Here is a 10,697-nt window from a genome sequence, read left to right as displayed (position 1 = left end):
AATTACCATGCAGAGACATAGAAACTCATTCAAAGCGGTTTAAATAGGTCATGCAAGCAAAGGAGATCGTGGAATGATGGAAGAGTGGAAAAATTGACCAGACCGTGTAGAAGAAGGAAAGCAACGACAGAAGCAAAAGAGACAACACAACTCAATCGCTTAACAACGAATTCTCTACAATTTCTTTAAATTCATCTTCAAGCAATTTATATTTTTAGTCTAATTCCAAGCATTTTGACGTTTATTTCGAGATTCATCAATTTTTTATCATACTTTTATGTTCTCTAAATTCCTACAGATGATTGTAAATACAAAATCATATTGAAGTTTGTTTTCTTCAATTTCAGGGTCGTTTCAATCAATTTCTTTTATTTTGGTGCACATTAGTTTACAAGATTAGATCTGGCTATCAAATTTAGAATACACGTCTTTTGAATAGTTAGAAGTTAGATTTTTATTATTTTTGACACAAGTTGATGTTTGTAGCACCTGGCTTTCCCGCAACTCAAAAAATTGTGCAAACAAAATTGGCACGCCCCGTGGTACCAGAGATATGTTGCCAAAGACGAGGAAATTTGAGGGGAGTGTAAGTTCTACAAAACATTGAAGAATATATGGTTGAAGAAAGTGCACATAAAATTTCCGTTCAAGACATAATTGAATAGATTGAAGGCCAACATCGTGGTCATGTCACATTTAAGGGAATGCAGAAGCCTCAAACCAATGTTGAATAAAGAAAGCAAGAGAAACAGAAGAATCGTCAAAGCTTCTGGCTGATGGTATCCTGGATTATGTGAAAAAAATGGTAAAACGGATGATGAGCAGAACTATGAGTGCGAATCAAGGGAGTAATCAACCCAAGAAGGTAAAAGAAGGTTCAAGGAGTTCCAAAGTAGGAGATATTCACCGCCAAATCTTAATACTCCCTAATGATGATAAAAAGTTCACATCATAATAGATCAGAATATGGTTTTGGTGAGAGGAATCGGTCAAGTGTGTGCAAATGAAAATAGAAGACAACCAATAAATCATGTTGTGAGTAACTATATTCATCAGTCTCCATCTTACAAAGAGGTGGCTAATAGTGGTTTTCAAGGAGAAAGTACTGGTGCAAACACTCGGGGGGCACAACCTTCCAATGAGGAGTTGAAAGATAAATATCGCTATTAAGTCTCCAGATTTATTAAATAATCCCACCAAATTTTTGTTGTGTTTCTAAAGATAGTTTGCAAAGAAAAATCAACATGTAAATATTCAAGTTCTCCTAAAATATGGTGGTTGGTGAATTTGTTCCCCCAATAGCCTATGTGAACTTGAATATCACAAATTTACGTGCATTTCTTGATGAAAAGAGGAAAAGAAAACATGTGACTCCAAATACAAATATAAAGAAATATTGGATTCCTAAGGAAATATTTTTGAGGTGAAAGAAATGTCTCATAATGCTGATTGATGCGACTTCGTTGAAATGGGTGAGCCGGGTAAGGAGCTCCAACGAGTCAAATCAATAATTTATAGTTTTTATGGAATTTGAGTGAAGATAATGGCTTCAATAGCACCTGCAAACAATGAAAAGAACTCGTGAATGGGCGCTGGAGGGGTATCCGGCGTGGCCACTCCGATGCTTAAGTCAGCAGGTTGAAGATGAGTCAAAGTAATATTTGGTGGAAAATATGTGTAATGCTTAAGAGTTTAAAGATTTCAGACCCGGTAAATGACATTAATACCTGCTATTTATAGTAGAAGATGAGGTAGGTACCTCGATTCCAGTGCTACCTATTAAGTATGGTAGGTCGGCTGCCCATACCATATCTTCTAATGACTTCTAGGACACTCCAAACCCAAGTTGTTCTGACAGATTAGACGTCCTGTATCAATCATACTCGAGTGTGGTTCAATTCTCGAGGTGACCCAGGCAATTGATTACCCGGGTACTTATATGAGAGCTCGGGCGATGATAGCGCGGGAGACCGGGCTGACCGGGAGACCGGGCTGTTCGAAGAATACTTGGGAAATATGTAGTGCTCGGGCTCTTGATAGTGTCCGGGTCATCAGCGACCCGGATCCTTATGGGGGTATCACCACCCATCCCTAAAATAGTCGGGCTAGAGCTTGACTCGCTGTCCCGATCAGTCCAAGATAATTAACAGTGCACAAAATTGGAGCCTTCAAATATCCCAGAGATGAGATGAAATGCTGAGACCTCCTATCCCCCGGATTCATAATAACTTATTGTTTAACATTCTTGGGCCTTTTGCTATTACCACGATGACACGTGTCATAGCATGAATTCCCGCCTAAAGGACGTTTCGCATTTCGAGAAGTGGATAAGTCTGACGCCTCGATAACCGTACACGTCTTTTTCACCTCTTGGCACCATTTCCAAAAACGCATCCTAGACGTTCGTGCATTTATATATCAACGACTGTGATTAGATCCTTCCTCCTATACATAACCATTCACCCACTTTTCAATCGTACTAACAAACTGTCATCCAGGGCTGGTGCAAGCAGTTCGAAAACTCCGAGTATGACCGAAGCCTTCAAGGAATCTGCTCTAGAGATTCGAAAATCTACTATGGAAGATGAAGTGTTTCACACAATTCTTGACTACTGGGAAGAGCTTCAGGGGCTGAAACTTCTTTATGACTCTGGAGAAGCTATCACTCCTAGCCTGGTGGCCAAACTGAGGAGAGTGCGAGAGCACTTGCATATAGCTGAGTGGGTAGACGTCTTTACAGATGGTCGTATCTGTCAATTAATGCTTCGGAAAGAAATAAAGATCCTTAAGCGTATTGCCGATTCAGACAGCTTCCTGAAGACTTCCACCGGGCCTTTAGCTGCTTGGGTGAAAATATGGATAATTGCTGTAGAGGAAGAATGTGATGATGTAGTACGTGCTAATGTCTATGGTTGAATAAAATACTAATTCTAGCATGTCCTTGTCGTGACTTTGCTGTAATCCTTTAAGTTTATCAGTTGATACATATATATCGCGAGTGGAACAACATTAATTGATAAATCACAATGCCAAGCCTTAACATCTCCCGGGCTTTCCTTGAAATGCCCGGGCCTCATGTCTCCCGGGCTCTGAATACGGTGCTCTGTCGGTTATTCTTCTCGGGTATTCCAAGAGACGTCATTATGACACACGCTTCGCATTCATATCATTCCATGTTCCAAGAATCTGTTAATTCCGATACATTGATATCTGTAGCTCCGTCTTTCTTCATAAATAAAAAACGTTTAGACTAGCACACGGCTCTCCACCTTCTTCAACATTAAATACCACCTGTTTATAAATAAGAAGATGAAAGTGAGATAAGAACAATAATCCATTATGCCGAGTTCGAGTGAGTCTACCGCTTGTAGCAGCACGCACGTCATCGTCACAGATGAGATGCTTCCTTATCTGGAAGACTTGAAGAAGACAATTGAAGAATATATCTCGGTAAAGGTTATGTCTTCATGGTCAAGATTCAAGATCTCCAGAACACTTATCAACATGGTTTGGCATTTACTCGTTCCCAGAGAGCAGTAGGGAGAAGATACAAACAACAATTTGATGTCAACCATGTTACAGAGCTAGCAACTGATCAAGTTCTCCTGCACGCAATGCTATGGAAGGAGTGGCATCAGCTAGAGAAGATCTCCTCTGCTGAATCCTTCACTAGTTTAAAAATCCATGAACTGAATAATTGGATAGTTGAGTGGCAGGATTCTGTAGGTTCTGAACTAGCTGCTGTAACGTGGCATAGATTATTTCCTTAATAAAATTTTAGTAGATGTAATTCTTTGTCTTCCTATTCTTCTGCCAATGAATTCTGTAAACCGAGTAGTATATAACTAACGCGTAAAACCGAAATGCCAGAAACTAATGTTTCTTGAGCCTTACATAAATTGCCGGGCTCTTCCCCCATCCGGGCTTAAAATGAAAAACCGGGTTCCCACACCACCCGGGTTTAACATAAAATGCCGGGTTCTCATACCACCCGGGTTTAAAATAAAATTCCGGGTTCTCATACCACCCGGGCAATTGATATGGTGTTATAATGACGTATGCCCTACTGCAAATCTGTCAAAATCTGTACGTATTCCGAGTGTATAAATGATCATGACGCCTCGATTTATGCCCCTGTCTTTTCAAATGTCCCGCCCAATCATGCCGCTCAATTTTCGAGGTTAATCTGGTTCGTTTGTTTTGTTCTGGATCAACGGCTTAGATTCGTTCCCACCGCCTATATATATTAGGCCTCCTGTTTTCGAAAAAACACTTTCAAATTTAAAACTTCGGCGAAGCCCTTGCGAATTTTCTCCCTGAAGCTCCTCCGCGCAAAATCACCGAGCTCCAACGATCCTCGACCATTCTCCTCCTAAAAACTCGTAAGTTTCTCCTTCGTAATATGTCTAATTCTACTTCCTCTACCTCTGGAGCTAATGTGCGGGGCTCTCCTAGCGATGAATCCACCGCATTGCGCTCTGACTCCCCTCCGTCTCCCCCTCGCCGTTCTATCACTCAACCTTCTAAAAAACAAAAAACCCTTCTAACCAAACCCTCCTCTTCGGGCACTTCCCGAGCCCCAGGAAAGGACAAGGGTAAGGGAAAAGCTCGGGTTTCTGACCGTCCTTCTTCTGAGGCCCCGGGAGTTCCTTGGTTCTCCTCAATGAGCAGCACTTTGCGCTCGAGGGCGGACGAGGAACTCCGTACCCTAGGAGTTATTCCCTCTTCCTTTCCTATTATTATACCCGGCCCCTCTGATCGGGCAGATAGCCCTCCTCCTGGGTATACTACTTTTTTCCGGGACCAAATCAAGAATGGTCTTCGCTTCCCCATCCCTTTTTTTTACATCGAGGTCGCCAAATTCTTTAGGGTGCCTGTCAATCAATTTCATCCCAACTCTTTTCGGATTATGGCTTCGGCTTTTGTCCTTTTTCGTATGCATAATCTTGTTATTAACCCCCTTATTCTTCATTACTACTTTACCTGTAGGCTAGGTGATAATGCCTTTTCCCTTTCTGCCCGGTTTAACGCCCGGTTCCTTGATGACATTCCTTCTTCCCAGAAAAGATGGAAAGGAAGATACTTTTTTATACAACTCCCATCCTCTCTCTCTTGTCTAACAGGGTTTCTTCCCTTCCTTCCTCCCCAGCCTGCCCTTCCCCGAGCTTACAAATTCGAGGAATTTTACACCCGAAGCCAAGACTTAGTGGAGGGTCAAAAATTCTCTTCCTCCTCCCTTATTTCCCAGGAGCACTTCATCACTTATGGGTTGAGCGTCCGGGCTGAAGACCCGATAGATCGGGCAATTGACGAGGTAGCTGGCTCGGACCCTCAACCCAGTAACTTTCTAGTTCCTGTCTTCTTAGTTTGTTATTCATTCGTCCTTTATAATCTCTACTAATCCTCTCTCTTATTGCGCAGATCCCTCCAAAATGCAAGAGGCTTTTCTCCAGAAATGGGAAGAGGAAAGGGTTGCCAAGGAGAAGAAATTGGCAGCCCGGAAGGCTGCCCGTGAGAAGAAACAGGCTGAGGCAGAAGCAGCGCGGCAAGCTGCGCTGAACCGGGTGGAGACCCAGCAAGAAGAGTTGACCCGGGATTTATCCCGGGAAGACCCCGAAGACTAGGGGTGGGCATAAAACCCAAAAAAACCGACCGAAACAAATATTTCGGTTTAAATGGTTCGGTTTTATCGGTTTTTTGGTCGGTTACGGTTTTAAAATTTATGAGATTCGGTTTTTCGGTTCGGTTTTCGGTTTTACTCCCCCAAAAAACCGAATAACCAAACCGGCCATATTATTGTTAAGTATAGGGCTTTTATGAATAATGGGCCATATTGTTAAGTATAAGATTTTTTTTTTGCGTATAATGGGCCTATTAGGATTTAACCCTCAATTTTCAATCTGCCGTTTTCTTTTCTTTTTCAGGTGGACATTTTTTTTCTTTCTCACCACTCACCACTCACCACTCACCACTACCGTCTACGAGACTACGACTACCAGTCACCACTCGGCACTCACCACAGCCCACAGCCCACAGGTATGCAGACCACAACACAACGCTAACCATATTATTATTTGATTATTTTGTAAGGATTTTGTGGGAGTAACTGTAAGTAGTGATGTTTAACGTACGCTGGTCGCTGACGATGAGAATGGGTGCCAAGACCTATCAATAATTGAGAAATAATGGTTCCTATTGTTTGGGTAACCTTACAGAAGGAAAAGAGGTGGCACTAGCTAAGCCAATGTTAGCTCTATTATCAAAAGATTATCATAAAAAACAGCAAGCCCACCGACCAAATGTTGTTCAAGCTCTTCTGGAAGGGCTTCAATTAAGTCACCCACATCCACGGATGCCCAGTGAGCTAATCAAGTATTGTGAAAATGGGTCTTGTGGTATTGTGAAAATGGGTGCCAATACCTATCAATTACTTATGCTAATCGTTTCTTCTTTTGTGGCTACTGTCCATTCTATATACATATATATTGATACATTATTGCTCTTTTTTATTTTTTATTTTTCCTATAATTAGTTCATGGTTCCCATATATGTTTGTATATCTACCTCGTGATAAGATTCAGCAATTAAGGTTTTTTATTTGGAGTACTTCTGGTTTGATTTTGCAAGGGCACACATGCAATGTTTATCATTATTGTTTCTTGACTAGTTAATTTGTTTCATTTTTTATAGATGGCAGAAAAATAGGGTATGATCGATGAAAGCGAGAGTTCAAATGATAACGTTCCTAATTCGTCATCTGCAGATTTGGTTGATGTTGGGAAAAAACGAAAATCTGTAAGACCTAGATCTCTTATTTGGGAACATTTTGAGAAATATGAGGATTCTAATGGGACACGTAGAGCAAAATGTAATTATTGTGGTTCAAGTTATGCTGCTGATTCAAGTTTAAATGGTACTTCATCTTTGGGTGCACATTTGAAAAAGTGTAAAAAATATCCATGTAATGTGGAAACTAAACAAGCAAAAATAGCCTTTCAAAACATTTCAAAAGATCATATAACAATCAATGCTTGGAGATTTGATCAAGAAGGTTGTAGGAAAGCTTTGGCCAAGATGATACTTGTCGATGAATTACCTTTTAGTTTTGTGGAAATGGAAGGATTTAGACACTTTATAAATGTGATTCAACCATCATTTAGAATTCCATCTCGTAGGACTATTACAAGGGATTGCTTTGAACTTTTCTTGGAAGAAAAGAAAAATCTTAAGCTTTTTTTCAAGGAGACATGTCTAAGAGTTTGCCTCACAACAGACACATGGACTTCAATACAGAGAATTAATTATATGTGTCTTACTGCTCATTTTATTGACAAAAACTGGAATTTGCAAAAAAAAATATTAAATTTTTCTCCAATATCTAGCCATAAAGGCGATGATATGGCAATTGTTATCACAAAATGTTTGCTTGATTGGGGTTTGGATAAGGTCTTCACTATCACAGTCGATAATGCTAGTTCGAATGATACTACAGTGAAAGAGATGTCAAACCAATTAAGTAAATGGGGAAGTAATTTGATGGATGGTAAGCACCTTCATGTGAGGTGTGTGGCTCATATAATCAATCTCATTGTTCAAGATGGCTTGAAAGAAGTTGGAGATTCTGTGAGACGAGTTAGACAAGCTATAAGATATATTAGACAATCTCCTGCAAGGATTAAAAAATTCAAAGATTGTTGTGAACTTGAAAAGATAACAAGTAAGAAGTCCTTGTGTTTGGATGTTGTTACTAGGTGGAATTCTACTTACTTGATGTTGAAAGTTGCTTTGGAATTTGAAAATGCTTTTGTAAGTTATGGTATTCATGATCCTGGATTGTTGGATCATCTTCTTACCCATGTTTGTGAAGATGGAAAGGATGTAGGTGCATTGACAAGTGGTGATTGGGAAAATGTGAGAAAAATGGAGAAGTTTCTTGAAGCTTTTTATAATCTTACGTTGAGAGTTTCAGGTTCATCATATGTTACTTCAAATATCCACTTTCATGAAATTGGCGAGCTTTCTTGTGTTTTAAAGTTGTTGGTAGATAGTGATGACAATGTTTTGGCTACGATGGCAAAAAGGATGAAATCTAAATTTGACAAATATTGGGGTGCTCCAGAAAAAATGAATAAGATGATTTTTATTGCATATGTGCTTGATCCTCGTTTCAAATTTGATTATGTGGCTTTTGTGCTTTCGAAGATGTATGGGCAAGAGAAAGGGGAGCAATTAAGAGTTGAAATAAAGTTGTATATGACTTCTTTGTTTGAAGGATATAGGAAGGTCACTTCAAAAATGTCTCAAGGATCATCCACTAGTAAAGTTGAGCCATCGGGTATAAACATAGGAAATATTCATAAAAGAACACTAATACAACAAGATACTTGAGACATAAGGCTGAAAGTGGAAATATGGATGCTAAGACTGAGTTAGATAGGTATCTCCATGAAGATGTTGACGTTGCAAATGAACATTTTGATATTTTGCTTTGGTGGAAAGTTAATTCTTCCAAATTTCCTACTCTGGCTGAGATGGCTCGTGATGTGTTAGCGATTCCTATTTCTACTGTGGCGTCGGAAAGTGCTTTTAGCACCGGGGGACGTGTTCTAGATTCATTTAGAAGTTCATTAACACCTCGATTAGTGCAAGCTCTCATTTGCCTTCAAGATTGGTTCCGAAAAGAATCTTCTCCCATTAATGTAGAAGAAGACTTGGATCATCTTGAAGAGATTGAATCTGGTAAGAAATTTGTGTATTTTTTTGTTTTATTTTAAAATTATTTTGTTATTTAATGTTGGCAATAATTTTCTTACTTTTTTTAGATTTGATCAATACTGGAAGGGATTCTTGCATTGGAAGAGATTCTTGCATAACCAATATATAAACATTTCCATGAAATATTGTAAGTTAACAAGTTAAATTTAAGCATTTTCACTTATTGTTACTAGTTGTAATGAATTTATTGTTTTTTCCATAAAAAAAAAAGATTTTATTATATGACTTTGTGAAAGATCTTTGCAATTAATTTCAATTATTTTAAGTTATTGTTTCAAAATTGTGATTCATAATCATTTTATAATTGTAATGCATTTAATGTCTTTTTTTTTCTTGCTAAACAGGATTTTGGAATTTGAGAATCGGAAGTTCAAATATTTTGAAGGAGATGGCCATACGAACTGTTTTTGGATTTATGACACTTTGTTATCTTTCCTATTACTGAATATTCANTTTTAGAGGCATAAAGTGATGTATAATTTTATTTCTTAACAAAATTTTAGCTAATCGTATGTAACCGACCGTCTAAACCGAACCGTATTACGAAAAAACCGAACCGAACCGTAATAAAATGGTTTGGTTTTGGACTAGAGATATTCAAAACCGAAAACCGAAAAACCGAACCGTTATGAAGAAAAACCGGGCCGAACCGACCGACGCCCACCCCTACCGAAGACCACATTCCCCTCGTCCGGAGGAAGCGAAAGGCTGTCACAAGCCCGGAGCGGATTCTGGGTGAATCTAACTGGGAAGGAGGGCAGAGCTCGTCCACCACTCCTCCCCAGCGTCAACCTACAGAGGAGCCTACCCAAGAGCCTCTTCTGACCGATCAACCCACCTGGCCCAACATCTTCCTGGAGGGAGCTTCTTCAACAGGTATTCGGCGCTTAAAGCTTATGCTCACTCCTGAAGAAGAGGCCTTTTTGAAGAATTTTGGGCCTGGTGCTTGGTTCCTTGAGAGATCTAACCGATTCCTATCTGTAAGTCTTTTCTTTACTCTTTTTTCCTTCATTTATCCTTTCTTTTACTAACTTGCTTCGTACAGGCTGCCCAAATGATGATCTCGGCCTTCGAGGAACTGGCGGCAGTGGCTACCAAGAAAGGTCAACAAACCCAGGCTGCTCAAGAAATCCAAGATCAACTGCACGGAGAGCTTGCTCGGGCTAAAAGCCTTCACGAAGAGGAAATCGCCATCCTAAAAGCTTCCTTGGAGTCGGCTCACACGGCACTAGACAAGTCTCGGGAGGACCTCAATGAAGCTACCATTCGGGAGGAGAATCTGCGAGGTGCCTTATCTGTCTCGGAGTCGAGAAACTATTCTCTATCCGAGCAGATAGAAGTTCAACAATCCCGAGCAGAGAAGGCCGAGAATGCTTTGTCTGTGGCGGAGCATAATAAGGATAAATGGCAAGCTTCCTTCCTTCAATCTCCCGAGTTCAATAAGGCCGTGGTAGATAAGGCTAACCCTCTTTTCAAGACCGGTTTTGACAAGTGCCGGGAACAATTTGAGGGAGCTGGACTCTTACCCCAGGATAAGGAAAATTTTCCTGATTTTGGCCTGGCCATTGCATCCCTTCCCAAGGATGGTGAGGAGGAGAAGGAGGAAAACCAGGAAGACGAGCCAGGATCCGATCATATTGATATAGACTAGGGTTGTATTCTCTTTTTTCTTTATTTCTGTAATTCCTGTCCTCGGATTTTTATCGAACAAATTCCTTCCTTCAATAGTGTCTCGATTAATCTCTTGATAGCCAAGTAATACCATTGTTTTTTATGCAAACATCAAGAAAATATTTCAAGTGTTGAGAACTAACCGGGACCTTTTAGTAAACAATTGAGATAAGAAAAGAACATATTTTCGTAACGAATGAATGTCCCTAGCCTGGATCCTGCCGAGTTAAGAATAATCAAGGCGTGTGGCC

The 10,697-nt window shown here is 40.0% G+C and overlaps 1 pseudogene; it reads left to right on the top strand.

The window, feature by feature from the left end:
• The first annotated feature begins 6,648 nt into the window (after nt 1-6,648).
• LOC140988572 (zinc finger BED domain-containing protein RICESLEEPER 2-like) lies at nt 6,649-9,189 on the top strand (annotated as a pseudogene).
• The last annotated feature ends 1,508 nt before the right edge of the window (nt 9,190-10,697 follow it).

The sequence above is a fragment of the Primulina huaijiensis genome, chromosome 11 (genome assembly GCF_012295235.1).
Source record: "Primulina huaijiensis isolate GDHJ02 chromosome 11, ASM1229523v2, whole genome shotgun sequence".
NCBI classification, from domain to species: Eukaryota; Viridiplantae; Streptophyta; class Magnoliopsida; order Lamiales; family Gesneriaceae; genus Primulina; species Primulina huaijiensis.
This window is presented reverse-complemented; position numbering and strand designations above follow the sequence as displayed.